Source organism: Rhinolophus hipposideros (assembly GCF_964194185.1).
Source record: "Rhinolophus hipposideros genome assembly, chromosome: 3".
In the NCBI taxonomy this organism is placed as follows: Eukaryota; Metazoa; Chordata; class Mammalia; order Chiroptera; family Rhinolophidae; genus Rhinolophus; species Rhinolophus hipposideros.
Window position 1 is genome coordinate 108,690,893 of NC_138049.1, and position 17,136 is coordinate 108,708,028.

General features: G+C 41.1%; 1 pseudogene across 1 annotated transcript; it reads right to left on the reverse strand.

Annotated features, from left to right (window-relative positions):
* Positions 1-14,449: 14,449 nt before the first annotated feature.
* Positions 14,450-15,307, reverse strand: LOC308495886 (olfactory receptor 2H2-like; annotated as a pseudogene). The gene has a single exon. The product of its transcript is annotated as an olfactory receptor 2H2-like (transcript).
* Positions 15,308-17,136: the final 1,829 nt, after the last annotated feature.

A 17,136-nucleotide genomic window follows, 5' to 3' on the forward strand; every position in this document is an offset into this window, starting at 1 on the left:
TTATGTCCCAATATATGGTCTATCCTTGAGAATGTTCCATGTACACTAGAAAAGAATGTATAGTCTGATGTTTTAGGATGAAGTGCTCTATATATGTCAATTATGTCTATTTTATCTAATGTGTCATTTAGGGCTGCTATTTCGTTATTTATTTTCTGTTTGGATGATCTATCCATAGCTGTCAATGATGTATTTAAGTCCCCTAGTATAATTGTGTTTTGGTCAATTTCTCCCTTTAGTTCTGTTAGTAGTTGCTTGGTATGTTTTGGTGCTCCCTGATTGGGGGCATAAATATTGATGACTGTTATGTCTTCTTGTTGTATAGTCCCCTTTAACATTATGAAATGTCCATCTTTGTCTCTTGTTATCTTTTTCACCCTGAAGTCTGTTTCATCTGATATCATTATGGCTACACCTGATTTTCTCTGGGTCCCCTTTGCTTGAAGTGTCAATTTCTACCCTTTCACTTTGAGACTATGCTTGTCCTTGTAGCTGAGATGTGTCTCTTGGAGACTGCATATGGTTGGGTTTAGTTTTCTGATCCAATCTGCTACTCTGTGCCTTTTTATTGGTGAGTTCAGTCCATTTACATTTAGCGTGATATTGATACATGAGGATTTCCTGTCATTCTATCTTTAGTTTTCTGGTAGGCTATGTCTCCATTGTTTCTTTGCCTTTTTGTTGTTGTCTATTATTTCTGTGTGGTGGTATTCTATGATGTTTCCCTTTGTTTCTTCTTTTGTTACAGTATATATTTCAGTTCTGGATTTTTTTTGAGTTTATGTAAAAGAAAGTTTGATATTTAGAGTATTCCATTTTCTTCAGCATGCTTACTTTCTCCATTCCCATATTCCGGTTCAGGCCTTTACTCTCCCCCTTTTTATGTTGTCACAAATTGTCCCTGTTGATGGTGGTTGAATAGCCTCCTTGTGTATTTCTTCTAGTGCAGGTTGTGTATTAGAATATTCCCTCAGCTTCTGTATGTCTGGAAAGGTCTTTATTCCTCCTTCATATCTAAAGGATATCTTTGCTGGATATATTATTCTTGGCTCATAATTTCTCTCTTTCAATAGTTTGAATATTTGTTTCCACTCCCTCCTGGCTTGTAGAATTTCTGCTGAAAAAACTGATGATAATGTAATGGGCTTTTCTTTGTTGGTTACCGTCTTCTTTTCCCTGGCTGTCTTGAGGATTCTTTCTTTGTCTTTGATTTAGACAGCTTCAAAACAATGTGCCTTGTAGAAGGCCTGTTGGCATTGATAATTATGTGTTCTATTTGCTTCTTGGATTCCAGGATCCAGTTCTGTCCACAATTTTGGCAAGTTCTCATCAACAATTTGTGTAAATATATTCTCTGTTCCCTTTTTTCTTTCATTTCCTTCTGGTGTGCCCATTACTCTTATATTGCTCTTTCTGATAGAGTCATAAAGTTCTTGTAGAGTTCTTTCATTTCTTTTAAGTCTCGAGTCTGTTTCTTCTTCCATCTGTGTAATTTCCAGGTTTCTATCTTCGATGTCACTGATTCTTTCCTCCATCTGGTCAACTCTACTACCTAAGCTGGTTATTTCATTTTTAATGTTTTCTCTTGAGTTCTTAATCTCCAGAAATTCCTTTTTTTTTTTTAATTTCAATGTCTTTCATAAAATGCTTATGTTGTTCTTTGAATGAGTTTCTGAGTTCATTAAACTGCCTTTCTGTGTTTACTTGCATCTCGTTGAGTTTTTTGAGAACTGCAATCTTGAATTCTCTGTCATTTAAGTCACATATTTCCATATGTTGAAGTTCCTTTTCTGGAGACTTTTCACTTTCTTTCTGATTTGTCTTGTTGTGTTGGTTATTCATGGCAATTACTGATTCATTAATTCTCTTTCTAGACATCTACAGGAGGGGCTTCTGCAACAGGTTGATAAGAAGAGGTCTTTCTTTTGTTTTCCAGTACTTATTGGGAGAATGTTTTATTTTCTCTCCGACTGCAGCCTTTTTTTCCCTCTCATACAGTAGTGCTATGTTTTCTCTGCACTATTGCAGCTTCTCACACAATGGGGGGATTCCCTGGGAAATGGGCTACTCCTGTTAACAGTTCGCCTGGGTCATAGGGCGCCACGTCCCTGTGGGGATGCGGAGAGCTTTTGAAGTTCCAAAGTTCTTTCTGCACCAGATTCAGAGCCTGTATGTTTCAGCAGTTCTGTTTACTCCTGCAGGGATCCCCCCAGATAGTTGGGCCCAGGGGCGGGGTGAGTTGTGAGAGGTGGCCCAGAGTAATGGCTGCGACCACCACCAAAGCCGGTCCCACATCCACAGCTCCCTCCCCTTTGCCAGAAGTAATTGAGCTGCGAATCTGTGCCTGTGGTCCACAGTTCTCAGAATAGCAAATGTTTTGTTCTTTTGATCTGACACTGCTAGTGTCCCGCTTCTAGCACAGGTCAGGTGGGGGCGGGGCGAGCTCTGGGAGCGTAGGGAGGGGGTGGCTAGTCTCAGTGCCTAAGGCTTTCATTCTCTGCTCAGCAGTGAGGGCTTAAACCACTGTTTTCAGCCTTCTTCCCTCAGTCTTTTCTCCGAGGTCTCTGCTGTGAGCATTGGGTTCAGCCAAGTTATATGCTGCCCCCTCAACCCTGTGGGCCGTAAGCAGAGCCCTAGCAGTCTGAGTTCTTCTGTCTCCCGCAGCTGCGGTAGTTTCTGGATGCAGCACGCTCGGAGCACTGAGCTATGTTTGCGTCTTGAGCCCCCGCGGCCCTATCTCCTCACTTCTCCTTTCCCTCCTCCCGCTCTCGCGTGATTCTCCCATATTTATGTGAATTCAGCAGTGGGCCTCTTCGTCCTGCCTGTCTGCTGTGCAGGGATTCCTTTGTGGAGATATTGTTGTTCGATTAGTTGTAAATTCCAGGGGAGCTTTACAGAGGCTCACCTCACGCTGCCATTTTGATGACGAGAAATATTTATGGAACTCTTACTGTCCTCCTGACCTCTAGAAAGTTTTAGGTAGTAATTCTAATTTACACTATTGTGTTATTACAGCCTTGGTCCCAATTAAACCTTAGTTACAGTTCCCAGTTATACCACTAGCAGAAATAAGGTTAATAAATGACACTTGAGTGTTTTCAATGTAAACTAGACAGGCCATATTAAATCAAAAAGGTGAATGGTTATGTGTCCAATCTATATGGAATTCTGAATTCACCCAATCCTGACCTATTGTATCCACCCCAACAAATAACAATATATGGTGTATGGGAAGGGGACGTTTTTTAATTGGGAAGGGTTAGAAATTCTTCTTGTAATACTAATTTCTATTGTAATGACACCAGGTTTACAGTGAATGCTATGTGAATATGGTGTAATACTAAAATTATAGGCAAATTAAATTTACCTGAGATTAATAAAACCCATGACAATATTGATACTGAAAATCCAATATATTTGGAAATTGAACTTAATCCTACCCATGAAGTCATTTCTATGGAAACTAATTGGCCAAAAGAAAAATTAGAACTTCAAGATCATGAAATAATAGTCTTCATTCATTTAGTCAAGCTTATCATAAGGTACGAATAGCAGTAGACAAGGGAAGAAAACATTAGCTTAATAAAATTTATGATAATGCATGTAATGGGTTCTTTGGTTGACTAGGATTTTGCTCCCCTCAGATTCATAGGTGTCTAATATTAGACATTTTCTGCTCCTAATTGGTGTTACAGATTTGATGCTATTGCTCTTGGTCCTAGTTTGTACATGTTATGCTAGATGCAAAAAAAACCCAATGTAAGTCAGAGAAAAAAACACTCAGATCATGATAGCTCAAAGATTAGAAAGATCCAGGATATATTTAATTTAGACATATAGGATCTGACTGCCTCCCATTTGCTCACATTTTCTTTTAACTATAAATAAATAATTTGGCCTTGACTGCCATCTAAGGTGATGGTCTTGCCCCACCCCCAATGGTCCAACACTCAGCAAGACAAACATTGACACTAAGACTTCCTAGGAATGAGCCTTCCTAGCACCCTGGGACCACACTATCCTGTCAAAATGTTTGTCATCAGTACTCCTTCGGATTGATTTACAACCAAAAGGGGGAAGTAAACCTGACAAGCTCAGGAGACTGAAAATATCCACATAAGATGGAGTGAGCATAAAAATTTCATAACTGAGTGAGCCATGGCGGGAAGTCACATCTTTAGCTTCCTTCATAAAGTTAATTTGGGCCTTTAAGTGAGCCTGTCTATTGTCTTTTTGCACCTAAGATGACATTCTTGGAATGTCAGTAATCCCTTTTTTCTGGACCACAGCAGGAAAGCACAGAATCCCTCATTATTATTCTTGTCCCTTGATTAACATCTCTATGAGAACTGTTAACTATCCTGTACCCACCTATGTGAAAGAAGTACCTGTCTCTCCAATTTACTTTTATCCAATCCCAGAGACATCCCAGCTTTGCTTTCTCCCACCCCCTTAATCTACCACCAATGACTTCATGTAACCCTCCTCCTTTGATTCTATGTATAAAATAAGCTGCAAACTGCCCTTTCACGGAGCATTTTCTCAATCTGTTGAGACTTTCCTTACAGGCAATTGTTGTCAGTTTGTCTCAAATAAACTCTTATGAACTTTTTCTTAGGCTGGATGTTTTTCATCGACGGGACATTCTGAACAGGCACCTTTTTGTTTATTCACTCAGGCTTTTGAAGAAGGAAATTCTGTTACTTTGCACTTCATGGTCCATTAACCGAAGGAGAATCAGAGGATGAGCTTCATGTCAGGTGATGTCTCAAACGGGTGATATTCAAATTACTTTGCCACTATGGCATCTGCTTACATAGCCCACTACAGCAAGAAAGGAAACACTGGAGATTATCTCACGGAATAGGAGCCAAGCATCACCTACCCATGTGGTGGAACACAGGCCAATGCAGGACAGGCGCTGTGCCAGGGATCATGACATGGTTGAGTGAGGGAAACAGACATGCTGAAATAACACTGATGCAGCACGCAGAGTACCTTCTCCAGGTGTGTACAGAGGGGGAGTGGGGAGGAAAAAATATTTTCCCTCTAACCCATCTTGGCTTCTCTAGCTGGGGCCATATAAACGAGACTGGCAAAAGACAGATTAGCAAGAGGAACAAAGAGAAGTTCATTCACAGGTGTGTCAGACATGTATATATTGGGCGCCCAGTGAAGAGTAACCCAAAGTTGTGGTAGAACTGGGGCCTATATTCCATCTTAGGCTAAACAAAGGGGTTTGGGCTTCTGGATGGCAGAGGCAAATAATGTGAAGGTGGTTAGAAAAAGTAGTAAACAGGGTTGTTTAGTAAGGATTGTGATGCAGATTTAAGCCAATGCCTTCTCCACTGACAAAAGTTAAAAGTCCTTCCTGCTACAGGAGAGGGAGGTGCCTTTATAAATGTAAATTTCCTTTATAAAAGAAAACTTGGGGCTGGCCTGGTGGCTCAGGCAGTTAGAGCTCCATGCTCCTAACTCCGAAGGCTGCCAGTTCGATTCCCACATGGGCCAGTGGGCTCCCAACCACAAGGTTGCCAGTTCAATTCCTCAACTCCCACAAGAGATGGTGGGCAGCGCCCCCTGCAACTAGCAATGGCAACTGGACCTGGAGCTGAGCTGAGCCCTCCACAACTAAGACTGAAAGGACAACAACTTGATGCTGAACGGCACCCTCCACAACTAAGATTGAAAGGACAACAACTTGACTTGGAAAAAAGTCCTGGAAGTACACACTGTTCCCCAATAAAGTCCTGTGCCCCTTCCCCAATAAAAAAAGAAAAAAAAATCCTTTTTAAAGAAAGGAAAACTTGTACCTTGTATTTAGAGCTCTTCTTGCATCTGCTGGTTCTCAATAGATTTTAGCTCAAAATAATCCCTATGCCAAAGAAGCCTATTTTGGAGTGGTATATTCTGGTACCCTTCAAGACTGAGTGATTGCATAGCGGGAACCAGGAAGACTGGAACCAGGAAGGCTTCATTGGGGGCTGGACAAATGCAGCAGGTACTGGGCACCACACATCACTGCCTATTCATGATTCAATGAGCCCTTCGGAAGTGAACTGTTGACTACACTTGAACAGGCAACTAAAACTGAGGTTCTAGAATAATGCCCCTTAAATGTTTCCAACTTAAGTGTCGTAGGTGGACAGGTAAGTGCCGTCCCTCATGGGACCTAAATCTTGTAGCTTAAAGCATCTGTAAAGGATCATTTTTTTCTAGTTGTATTCAATTTAGCATCTTCTGTATATTTCTAAAATATGCCTTCCTTCTGGTGAAACTGAGCAAGTCAAAAGAGAGCCTGTACCCACCCATGTGCACAGTGAGTCAATTAGAGCTGACACCGGGCTTTGCAGTGGAGAGAGATTGGCTACATTTTTGTTGCAGTCACAAGGCCTGTGTGCTCGGAACATCAAATATTTAATATTCAATAGATCAGAGTTTGGAATAAGAACAGGTTTTATCAAAATGGCTCCATGATAAGAAGATGGGAGGTTTCTACTTTCTCAAATTCATCTTAACGTCCCAAATTCCTGTGCCCTATATATTCAGGGAAGAGAGAGAGGGTGGGGCAAGAGGTGGAATCTAAGAAAGAATGGGGGAAATCTCTTTGTTCCCAGTTGGTCAGACCAGAAGTTACTCAAGTCTCAGTGAACTCCTCCAGTCATGTAGCATATCTATAGGAATGCAGGCTGGTTATAGGTAGAGTCAGGGAGGGAAGCAGAAGCATTTCACCCTATTACATTATTATAAATGGCACCACCCAGGAGATCAGGAAAGCTAACACTCAAAAGCCAGAACTCCTAGATGGCTTACAGATAAGACGTTTTATAGAGCAAAAATCATGAGTAATCGTAAGTAAGGGGTTTGAGATGGTGGGTTTCGCTGATTGGTCCTTGGTTAAGTAAGCAGTTAATTTTCATCTTGTAATCTGCTTCCCTTCTGGAGCCACCTTATCTACTTTTGGGGGCACAGAAGGGTGGTTCACTTTGTGGGCTGAAAAACATCTGAAGAATGTGTGTCAGTAGGTTGTCCTGGTGGCAGGGGTGGAAACTATGCATCTTGTGACCTTACTCATTGTATGCTGTCATTACTTCTGCTGTCTTGGTTATTTCTCTCCTCCTGACCTCCCAGTCTAACAGGCCCTAGGCTAAGTCATTTCTATGATGGTTAACAGGGTGCGCTGTGACTTCCTTCTTGTGGCTGTTAGTCCAAACTAGTTCACAAGCCTATTTTCTATTAAACATATTTTTTCTGAAGATATTAATTCTCCGGCTTCACTTGTATAACTCCTCCCCCCACATCTTCCTATTCTTATGCTTTAGCTCTTCCTCATTTTTAAAGATTTTTATTAAGATATAGCTAACATACAATATTATATTAGTTTCAGGTGTACACCACATTATTCAGCAGTACTCATCTGGCACTATACATAGTTATTACCATATTATTGATTGTATTCCCTATGCTTTAATCTATATCCCCATGACTATTTTGTAACTACCAATTTTTACTTCTTAATCCCTTTCCCTTTTTCACCCTACCCCCAACCCTCCTCCCATCTATAACCCTGATATCAAGTATCCATCTGACACCATACATAGTTACTATGATATTATTGTCTATATTCTTTATGCTGTACCCAACATCCCCATGACTCCTGTGAGACAACCAATTTGTACTTCTTAATCTCTTCCCCTTTTTCAGCCACCCCCAACCTCCCTCCCATCTGGCAACCATCAAAATGTTTTCTGAATCTATGACTTTATTTCTGTTTCATTTATTTGTTTATTTTGTTTTTTAGATTCCACTTATAAGTGAATCATATGACATTTGTCTTTCTCTGTGGGACTTACTACACTCAGCACAATACCCTCTAGGTTCATCCATGTTGTCGCAGATGGCAAGATTTCATTCTTTTTTATGGCTGAGTAATATTCCATTGTATATAATTCCATTGTATATATTCCATTGTATTACAATGGAATTTGTATGACAATTAAGTTTGCAAACTTTTTGCAACAATGTTGCTAACCTTTTTTGATTTCAGAGGGATTATTTATTATGAATTTGTACCAACTGGACAAACAGTTAATCAAGTTTACTGTTTGGAAGTGCTGAAAAGGCTGCGTGAAAAAGTTAGACAAAAATGACCTGAACTTTCGCCAACAATTCATGGCTCTTACATCATGACAATGCACCAGCTCACATGGCACTGTCTGTGAGGGAGTTTTTAGCCAGTAAGTAAATAACTGTATTGGAACACCCTCCCTACACAGCTGATCTGGCCCCCAATGACTTCTTTCTTTACCTGAAGAGAAAGGAAATATTGAAAGGAAAACATTTTGATGACATTCAAGACATCAAGGGTAATACAATGATAGCTTTGATGGTGATCCCAGAAAAAGAATTCCAAAACTGTTTTGAAGTGTGGACTAGGCACTGACATCAGTGCATAGCTTCCCAAGGGGAGTACTTTGAAGGTGACCATAGTGATATTCAGCAATGAGGTATGTAGCATTTTTTCTAGGATGACTTCACTAACTTAATTGTCAGACATCGTATGTAGTACCTCTTCTTTGTCCATTCATCTATCCAGGGACATCCAGGTTGCCTTCATATGTTGGTTGTAAGTAAAGCTGCAATGAACATATGAATGGGCACCTCCCCTCAAAATAGCATTTTGGGTTTCTTCGGATAAATACCCAGAAGTGGATTACTATGTCCTTTTTTGTCTCGTTATAGTCTTTGATTTAAAGTCTATTTTGTCTGGTGTAATTATTATTACCCCAGCTTTTTTGTTTGTTTCCATTTTGGTGAATGTTGCGACCTGCACAACACAAGCCGTGGGAAGGCGAGGGAGGCGGCGAGGGTTAAATTATAATAAAGAGCCAGAGACTCATATACAGTTAAATCACAGAGGACCAAGGGACTCGCAGCCTCAAGAGACTGGAGCCCTGAATCGGGTCACTGACAGTATTTATTGATTACAAACAATGAACATCACATGATTAGAGGCAGGGTCTGTGAAACTCTTACACCATTTCAAAAAAATGATTTCAATAGCCAATCATTTGTCCCAAAGCAGCCGAAGCACATCGTCCCAAGATGACTGAGGTGCGGTGTGCACCACCTGGGGGAGAGAGTCTCTCGCGGTGAAACTGTCCCAGGAGCTGAGCAGAAAGAGCTTGATCTTATCGCTCTAATGGCCTCTCTCACAATGAGGTGAGAGGGAGCTGCAGAGGCAAGTGGCAGCTTCCCACAAGAACGAGAGGAAGGAGGTGCAAGTCTCCCTCCTGTTATTTCTTATAACAGCTTATTGGGGTCTCAACGGGGTCCCGTCTGGCTTGAGTTGTCCCTCCCGTGAGGAATCTTACTCGTCGTTGACTGCAGACCCTTCTCTTGAAGACCAGATGGGGAGAGGATATTATAAACTCAATTCCAGAGAGGCACAGTCCCACAAATTCTTTCCTTAGGGAAAGGTTGGGGAGGACAAACGGCTAGGCTGCTGTGTGACCACAGATGAAATGTCTTTTTCTGTCCCTTTACTTTCAGTTTCTGTGTGTCTTTCAATCTGAAGTGAGTCTCTTGTAGGCAGTGTATGTACAGATTTTGTTTTATTACCCATTCAGACCCCTATCTTTTGATTGGAGCATTTATGGAGTTATTGCCATTTTATTATTCATATTTTTGGGTTTTTTTCTTTTTGGTCTTTTTTTTTCTTTGTCTTAAAGAACTACCTTTATGATTCATTGTAATACTGGTGGAGATGAACATCTTTAGCTTTTTCTTGTCTGGGAAGCTCCTTATCTGTCCTTCAATTCTAAATGACAGCTTTGCTGGGTAGAATAATTTTGGTTGTAGGTTCTTTCTTTCCATCACTTTGAATATTTCCTGCCAATCCCTTCTGGCCTGCAAAGTTTCTGTTGAGAAATCAGCTGATAGTCCTATGGGAGCTCCCTTGAAGGTAACTAACTGGTATTCTCTTGTGGCTTTTAAGATTCTCTCTTTATCTTTAACCTTTGGCATTTTAATTATGATGTGTCTTGGTATGGGCCTTTTTGGGTTCATCTTGTTTGAAACTCTCTGTGCTTCCTAGGTTTGTATATCTATTTCCTTCACAAGGTGGGGGAAGTTTTCAGTCACTAGTTCTTCAAATAGATTCTCAATCCCTTCCCCTCTCTCTTCTTCTGGTACCCCTATAATGCAAATGTTGGTATGCTTGATGTTGTCCCAGAGGTTCCTGAAACTCTCCTCATTTTTTTTTAAATCTTTTTTCCTTTTTGGTGTTCTGACTGGGTGTTTTCTGCTACCTTATCTTCTAAATTGCTGATTCGATCCTCTGTTTCATCTAATCTAATGTATTCTTCGTTTCTGTTATATTTATTTCTGACTGGTTCTCTTTTATGTTTTCTATCTCCATTTTTATGTTTGTTATCTCTCTGTTGAAGTTCTCCCTGAAATCATTGAGCTTCCTTATAATCAGTGTTTGGAACTCTGCATCTGGTATATTGCTTTTCTCCATTTTGTTAGTTCTTTCTCTGGAGCTTTATTCTGTTCTTTTATTTGGGACATGTTTCTTTGTCTTCTCATTTTGGCCACCTCTCTGTGTTTGTTTCTATGTATTAGGTAGGGCTGCTATGTCTCTCAGTCTTAGAAGAGTGACCTTGTGTAGTAGGTGTGCTGTGGGGCTCAGTGGTGCAGCCTTCCTTGTCATTTGAGCCATGCACTCCAGGTGTGTGTTTTGTGTGGGTTTTGTGTGGAATTTTGTAGTGGAATCCACTTTTCTTGTACTGGAATCTTGGTTGCTGTTTGCAGCCTCATGCTCTATTGGATGTGAGCACAGGCCATGACTACAATGGAGGAGTTGCAATGCAAGAGCTGATCCTACAAAGCAGGGTCTGCCTGAGCAGGGCTCTGGTGCCTGTCCAATCTTCCCCTTGGGTGTGTAATCCTGGGAGGTGGCTGGGTGCTGCTCCAGCTCATTTGGAAGATGGCCACTAGGTGTGCCCATGCTAGCACCACCTGGGAGGGGACCCTCTATAGGTCAAGTTCAGCTACAGCCCGTGCCCCACCTGGGGCCACCTGGCAGGAGCCACAAAGCAATGTGCAGATGGTCACCACCTGTGCTGTGTTTGGAAGTGCCTCAGGAGGCCAAGCCACAAACCAAGACTGGCTGCTTCTAGTGCAGAGCTTAGGACTGCTCAGCAAAAGTATGGGACATGCTGAAGCCAGATGCCAGTTGTTTGGGTTCTGCAAACCTTTGAAAGACTCTAGGAAAGTCTGCAGCATGAGCCAAGGCAGGCGGTTTGTATGGAAAAGCCACTAGAAGTGGCTTGGGTGTGTCCGAAAGTTGAGTGGGGTGGGGTCTCAGAATGAGCAGGATGTGGCAAATGAACAGCCTTAGCCAGCTTGATGGATACTCAGATATGGTGGCTGTCTGTGTCTGCCCGCTGGGAAGAGGGAGGGCTCAACAAAGAAACAATGGCTTCCACCAGCTCCTCTGTCTGGGAGAAAGCTTCCCCTCCATCCATCTTCCTGAAGCCAGACAACGCAGATCTCCCCCTGCTGCCTCTCCAGCTGTTGCCCGAGCTCTGGAGCTCAGAGCCAGTGTTTCTGTCAGTAAGTAAGTCTGGCGTGGTCCCTTTAGTAGGAGCACCTGGGAGTGCAGCTACCCACCGTGTCACTCAGCCACAATCTCCACTAATTTTCATAACCAGAAGGTATGGAGACTTCTCTCGTTGGCATTGAAATCTTGGGCTGGTGAGGGGCTGGGGCCCCTTGCTCCTCTGAGGGGGACCTCCACAGCCAAGATATCCCTCCCAATTTTTAATGGTCATATGCAGGTGTGAGACTAGCCCATTCTGTGTCTCTGACCCTCCTACCAGTCTCGATGTGGCTTCTTTTGTATGTCCTTATTTGTAGGCCTCAGTTCATCAAGATTTCAGGTGATTCTCAATGATGGTTGTTCTGTAGCTTAGTTGTAATTTTGATGTGGTTGTGATAGGAGTTAAGCACAGCTTTAACGTACTGCACCATCTTTGTTTTAGCTTTTTCCACAGTAAATTGGCAAATATTTCATATTAATTTTGTTCCCTCTGTTGTGGTTCAATCCTCTAGGTAGAATTCTCTGATTTCCACACCACCCAAGTGCTCATACACTTTATTCTTTTATTCTGCATTCCTGTGGCCTATGATTTGCTCCCAACTCAGTTGTGTAACTGTTACTTATGCTGGAAATATGTCTCTGACCATCTTTGCTCTTTGGACACATTGAGAATTGTGATTGAGTAACCTTATGTTGGCTTATTTCCTAGAGTATCCAATAGATAACTGTCCACATAGAATTAATTTGTAATAACATGTTAGTTCCAAAGCTGATGTTAACTCATTTATTCAACAAATCAGGTTTCATTACAACAGATTTGACTAGATTGATTCAATGAATTGTCTGTTGCTTTTCCCCTGGAGTCTGTCTAGAAAGGAATTTACTGAAACTGAACATTATGGCCTCTAGGTTTAGGGAGCTGATAAACAGGCAAAGAGAATAGAGGTTTTCAGGTGAGTAAGAAAAAGAGGATAGAAGTTTTCATGAGAAAAAGGTATTACATAAGTGACTTGAAAAGTGGAATTAAGGTTATTATTATTTATATGGCTGAGATTAGGATTATTAAATAAAAATGGGAGATCTACATTAAGATGAGGACACATTCTAATAATAAGGCCAAGGAGGTAATAAGATTAGTACATGGATGGATAAAATGAAGATTAGAATTAAAATAGAGTTAAGCTGATGTTCTGTGCTGATGCCAGGGTAAACGTTGAATCACACCCATTTTGTGTTGGGACTAGAATAAAGCTAAGATGTTCCTTTTCCTTATTTTATCAGCATTTACTCAAAGAAAATTTGGTATTGTTGCCATTGCTATGGAAACCTGGGAAACAGCTACTATGGGACTAGCACCTCCAGAAACCTTTACACATTCTTTGGGAAGATTCATTCATTCACTCATTAATTTATAGCATTAATTGGGTGCCAATTCTCAGCAATATTCTGGTTCTTACCTTCTGGGAGTATGAAATCCAGTGGGGGAATCAAGCCAGGAAGACAAAACATGAGCTGTAACAAACTTCTTCCAAGTGGGCTCTTGTTTCTTGCATCCATGGGATGTTTTGAGTCATTTAATAAATTCTTATTTGAGGGAAGCAAACCTTCAGCTATGAGATTTCTAGATCGGGATGATTTCCTTGAAGTTTATTGAGAGGTGGAGATTTCTTACTTGGGCTGAGGAGGCACTATTTGTACCAAAAAGTAGGCTTAACAGCATGGTGACTTGAGTCAGCCCTCCTGGGTCCAAATCCCTGACATTTCAAAGGTAGTATTTAAACTCTGTCTTACTTAGTTTCTGTATCTGGAAAGGGATAATACTATATGTTTCATAGTGTTGTTATAGGGATTAAATGAGTCAATGTGTGTAAACTACTTTAAACTGTACCTGGAATACCATAATCACTATATAAATACTTAATAATAACAATAAAATAATTATTACCTTTCTGAGCAGAGTACAAGACTGGGCAGGAGTCAGGGATGCCATATGCAATACCACACTTTGCCAGTAAATGGCACAAGGCACCATTGTCAAAATTGTCTTGCCAGCCTAAACATTAAGATCTTTTGGCCTCTCTGTGTGGTTTGCCTGTGATTTACAGTAGCCGTAAGAGGAGAAATACTAGGACTGAAACAGTTGAACTTTCTCCCTAAGGCTCTTATCTGGCTTCAAGCCTAAGGATATTGGGAAAATTTATTACAGCGTGAAAGCCACAGTGTATATTTGAGAGGTTGCTTGACTGGAAGTTAATGGGGCCTGGATTTTAATTCTAAAACTGTGTGTTCTCGGGTGATTTTCTGAACTTACCTAGGTTTCAGCTTGTCCCTCCTTGATGTCATTTGGGGGGACAAAACAGAATGAGAATGCAAAACAGACACATAAGGAAGTAGAAAAAACTTGAAGGAAAAGCAAAGAAGATATAGTAGGAATTAGAAATGGAGGCAAAGAAATAGTGATGAGATGGCAAAGGAGATGAGATAGAAATAGAAATGATAAAATTAGGCACATCATCAAAGGTGAAGACCATTAAAAATAAAATAGAGAAAAGAGAAAATATTCAATTTTATTCATATACTGTTTTATATAGATATGGTTTTCCTCTTACCACTTTTGTGGTCTGTCTCTTACACATACACATGCATACTCACAAGCACACGCATGCACACACATGTGGCTATCATTCATTGCTCTCACACGATAAGGAAGTCAGAGCTTGGGGAATACAAACTCCCTGACAAATCATGAAGAGCTTCCTCTCAATCTGAAAGTACGTTAAACAGCTCTCCCTCAGGCCTCCCTGGAGTCCCTGTCCCTCCCCAGCAACCTCCTAAATTCCCTCTCTACCTTAGGGTGTAGGTGAGAGGGTTAAGTAAAAGAATGCCCACTGCATACAAGAGACCAAGGAACTTGCCCCTTTTGTGGGCATAGGGATTTGGGGCTGGAGGTAGACAGCAATGGCCGAGCTGTAGAAGAGGGTGACTACAGTGAGGTGAGAGGAGCAGGTCCCAGAAGCCCTTCCTCCATCCTTTTGCAGAGTTAGTCCTCATCCCTGCATAGGCAATAGCACCATAAGAAAAAAGGATGAGGTTGAGGGGCATGACCAAGATGAAACAATTGCAGCAGCCACTTGGATCTCATTGTAAGTGTTGTCCCCATAGGAGAGTCAATTTAGAGGTGGGATCTCACACACAAAATCATCTGCTGGTGGGGGCAGAGAGGCAAGGAGAGAGTGGGTGATGTCTGGATCACTGATTCATTAGCCCAGTGACCCAGACCAGCAGGCTGCCAGCACACGTGAGGGTGGATGATAGTGGCATAGTTGAGGGGCTAGCAGACAGCCATATAGCAGTCAAAGGCCATCACATTCAGGGGGATGCACTCTGTGGTCCCCAGGAAAAGGAAGATGAGGAGATGAACAGAGCAGCCCAGGAAGCTGATGGTCTTCTTTGGGTCCCAGAGGTTGGCCAGCATCTGGGGGGACACAACTTGTGGTGAAGCGGAGGTTCAAGAAGAGATTGGAGAGGAAAAATACAGTTGAAAGTGGAGCCTGGAGTTTAGCACAGACAGCAAGATGATGAGTGTGTTTCCCAGCAGAGTCAGTGGGTAAGAAATCAAGACAACCATGAAAAGAATTCTTTCAAGCCCCGGATATGCAGAGAAACCCAGAAGGAAGCCCCTGGGGAGCTTTGGTTGACCATGGTCTGTTCTTGTCCAGACCTGGAGAGATAAGAGCTGTCAGACCAGTGTGTTCTAACCTGTCTTATGAAAACTCATCCTGGATAATTGTCAGGTCATAGCAGGTGGATGTTTCTCTTCCCCTTTCTCTCAACAAGCCTCTTTTTCTCAGGGACATCATCATGCAGCAGCTTCTTCTCTACTCTTCCTCCCCGTCAAATGTGGTCTAGTGGGAGAGAAGAAACCATGAGTGTACTGGAAAATAGAGGGAACTTCACATGGGTGCCTCAGACTTCAGGTTGAATGTAAAGGAGGCTGATGTAAAACATGGATTAACTAATTAGTGAGGGGAAGCAGAGTTTGCCACTCCAAAATATGCCTTTTGGAATATTGCTTATTTTAAGCTGGTTATTTTAAGAAATGGGAGACTCAAGAAAAACCTTTGACCTTCCCTCTAACTACCTGAAAGGAATTCAGATAGAGTACCTGTTACAGTAAGGGTGATATCATAGATAACTATGGTATAATATAAACTAGTTTGTGAGAGGGAAGATTCTAACAAGTCTCATTATTCTAAGTTCTCTATTTTCCATTGGTAAAGATGGCCCAGCTAACATTTGTTTACCAAATATTTGCTTTTGTATCTCTGTGTGAATTGCCTTTCTGCCCTTTGAAGCCTCAAGCCAAAATCTCCCCATTTTCGTTAGCTCAAGATAGCATATAAGCCTTAACTGCTCATGTGTCCTCAGGTCTCATAGCACCCCCACATGTACATGCATATTAAATTTGGACATTTTCTCATGCTAAAAAAGTTGGTTATTTCTGAATGGGTAAGAGAACAAGACACTAACTTGGACAGGGAAAGTTGCAGGTTTGTGAAAAAGAATCTTGAGAGAGAATTTAATATGTGATCAGCTGAATAAGATCAGAATGAATTTAATTAAGTTAATTTAAATATCAAAAGTAAGGAGATGCAGAATCAGAGTTTGGTTCTCTTTCTGTTAAAAGGACAAAATTTTCCTGTACTATCGATCTGCTTCTGATAAGATATTATGAAAAGTATTTTTGCTTAGAAAGCAAAGATTCTATGTTTTATCAAAATTATTTGCTGTTTTATGTTGTCTTAATTGTGTCCTTGATTACTTAAGAAAACTGAGTTTTTATGGTGGAATCTTTGGGGTTTTCTCTATATAGTAACATGTCACCTGCAAATAATCACAATTTTACTTCCTCCTTTCCAATTTGGATGCCTTTTATTTGTTTTTCTTGTCTGATTGCTGTGGCTAGAACTTCCAGCACTATGTTGAATAAAAGTGGAGAAAGTGGGCAACCTTGTCTTGTTCCTGATCTTAGGGGGAAAGGTTTTAGCTTTTCCCCATTGAGTATAAGGTTAGCTGTGGGTTTATCATATATGGCCTTCATTATGTTGAGGTATGTTCCCTCTATTCCCACTTTGCAAAGAGTTTTTTTTTATCATAAACAGATTCTGGATTTTGTCAAATGCTTTTTCTGCATCTATTGATATGACCATATGATTTTTATTTTTCATTTTGTCAATGTGGTGTATCACGTTAATTGATTTACAGATATTGAGCCATCCTCACATACCTGGAATGAATCCCACTTGATCGTGGTGTATGATCTTTTTAATGTATTGCCGAATTCGGCTTTCTGATATTTTGTTGCGGATTTTCACATCTATGTTCATTAGGGATATTGGCCTATAGTTTTCATTTTTGTAATATCTTTATCTGGTTTTGGGATCAGAGTAGTGGTGGCCTCATAAAATGAGCTTGGAAGCCTTCCCTCCTTTTGAATATTTTGGAATAGTTTGAGGAGAATAGGTGTTAAT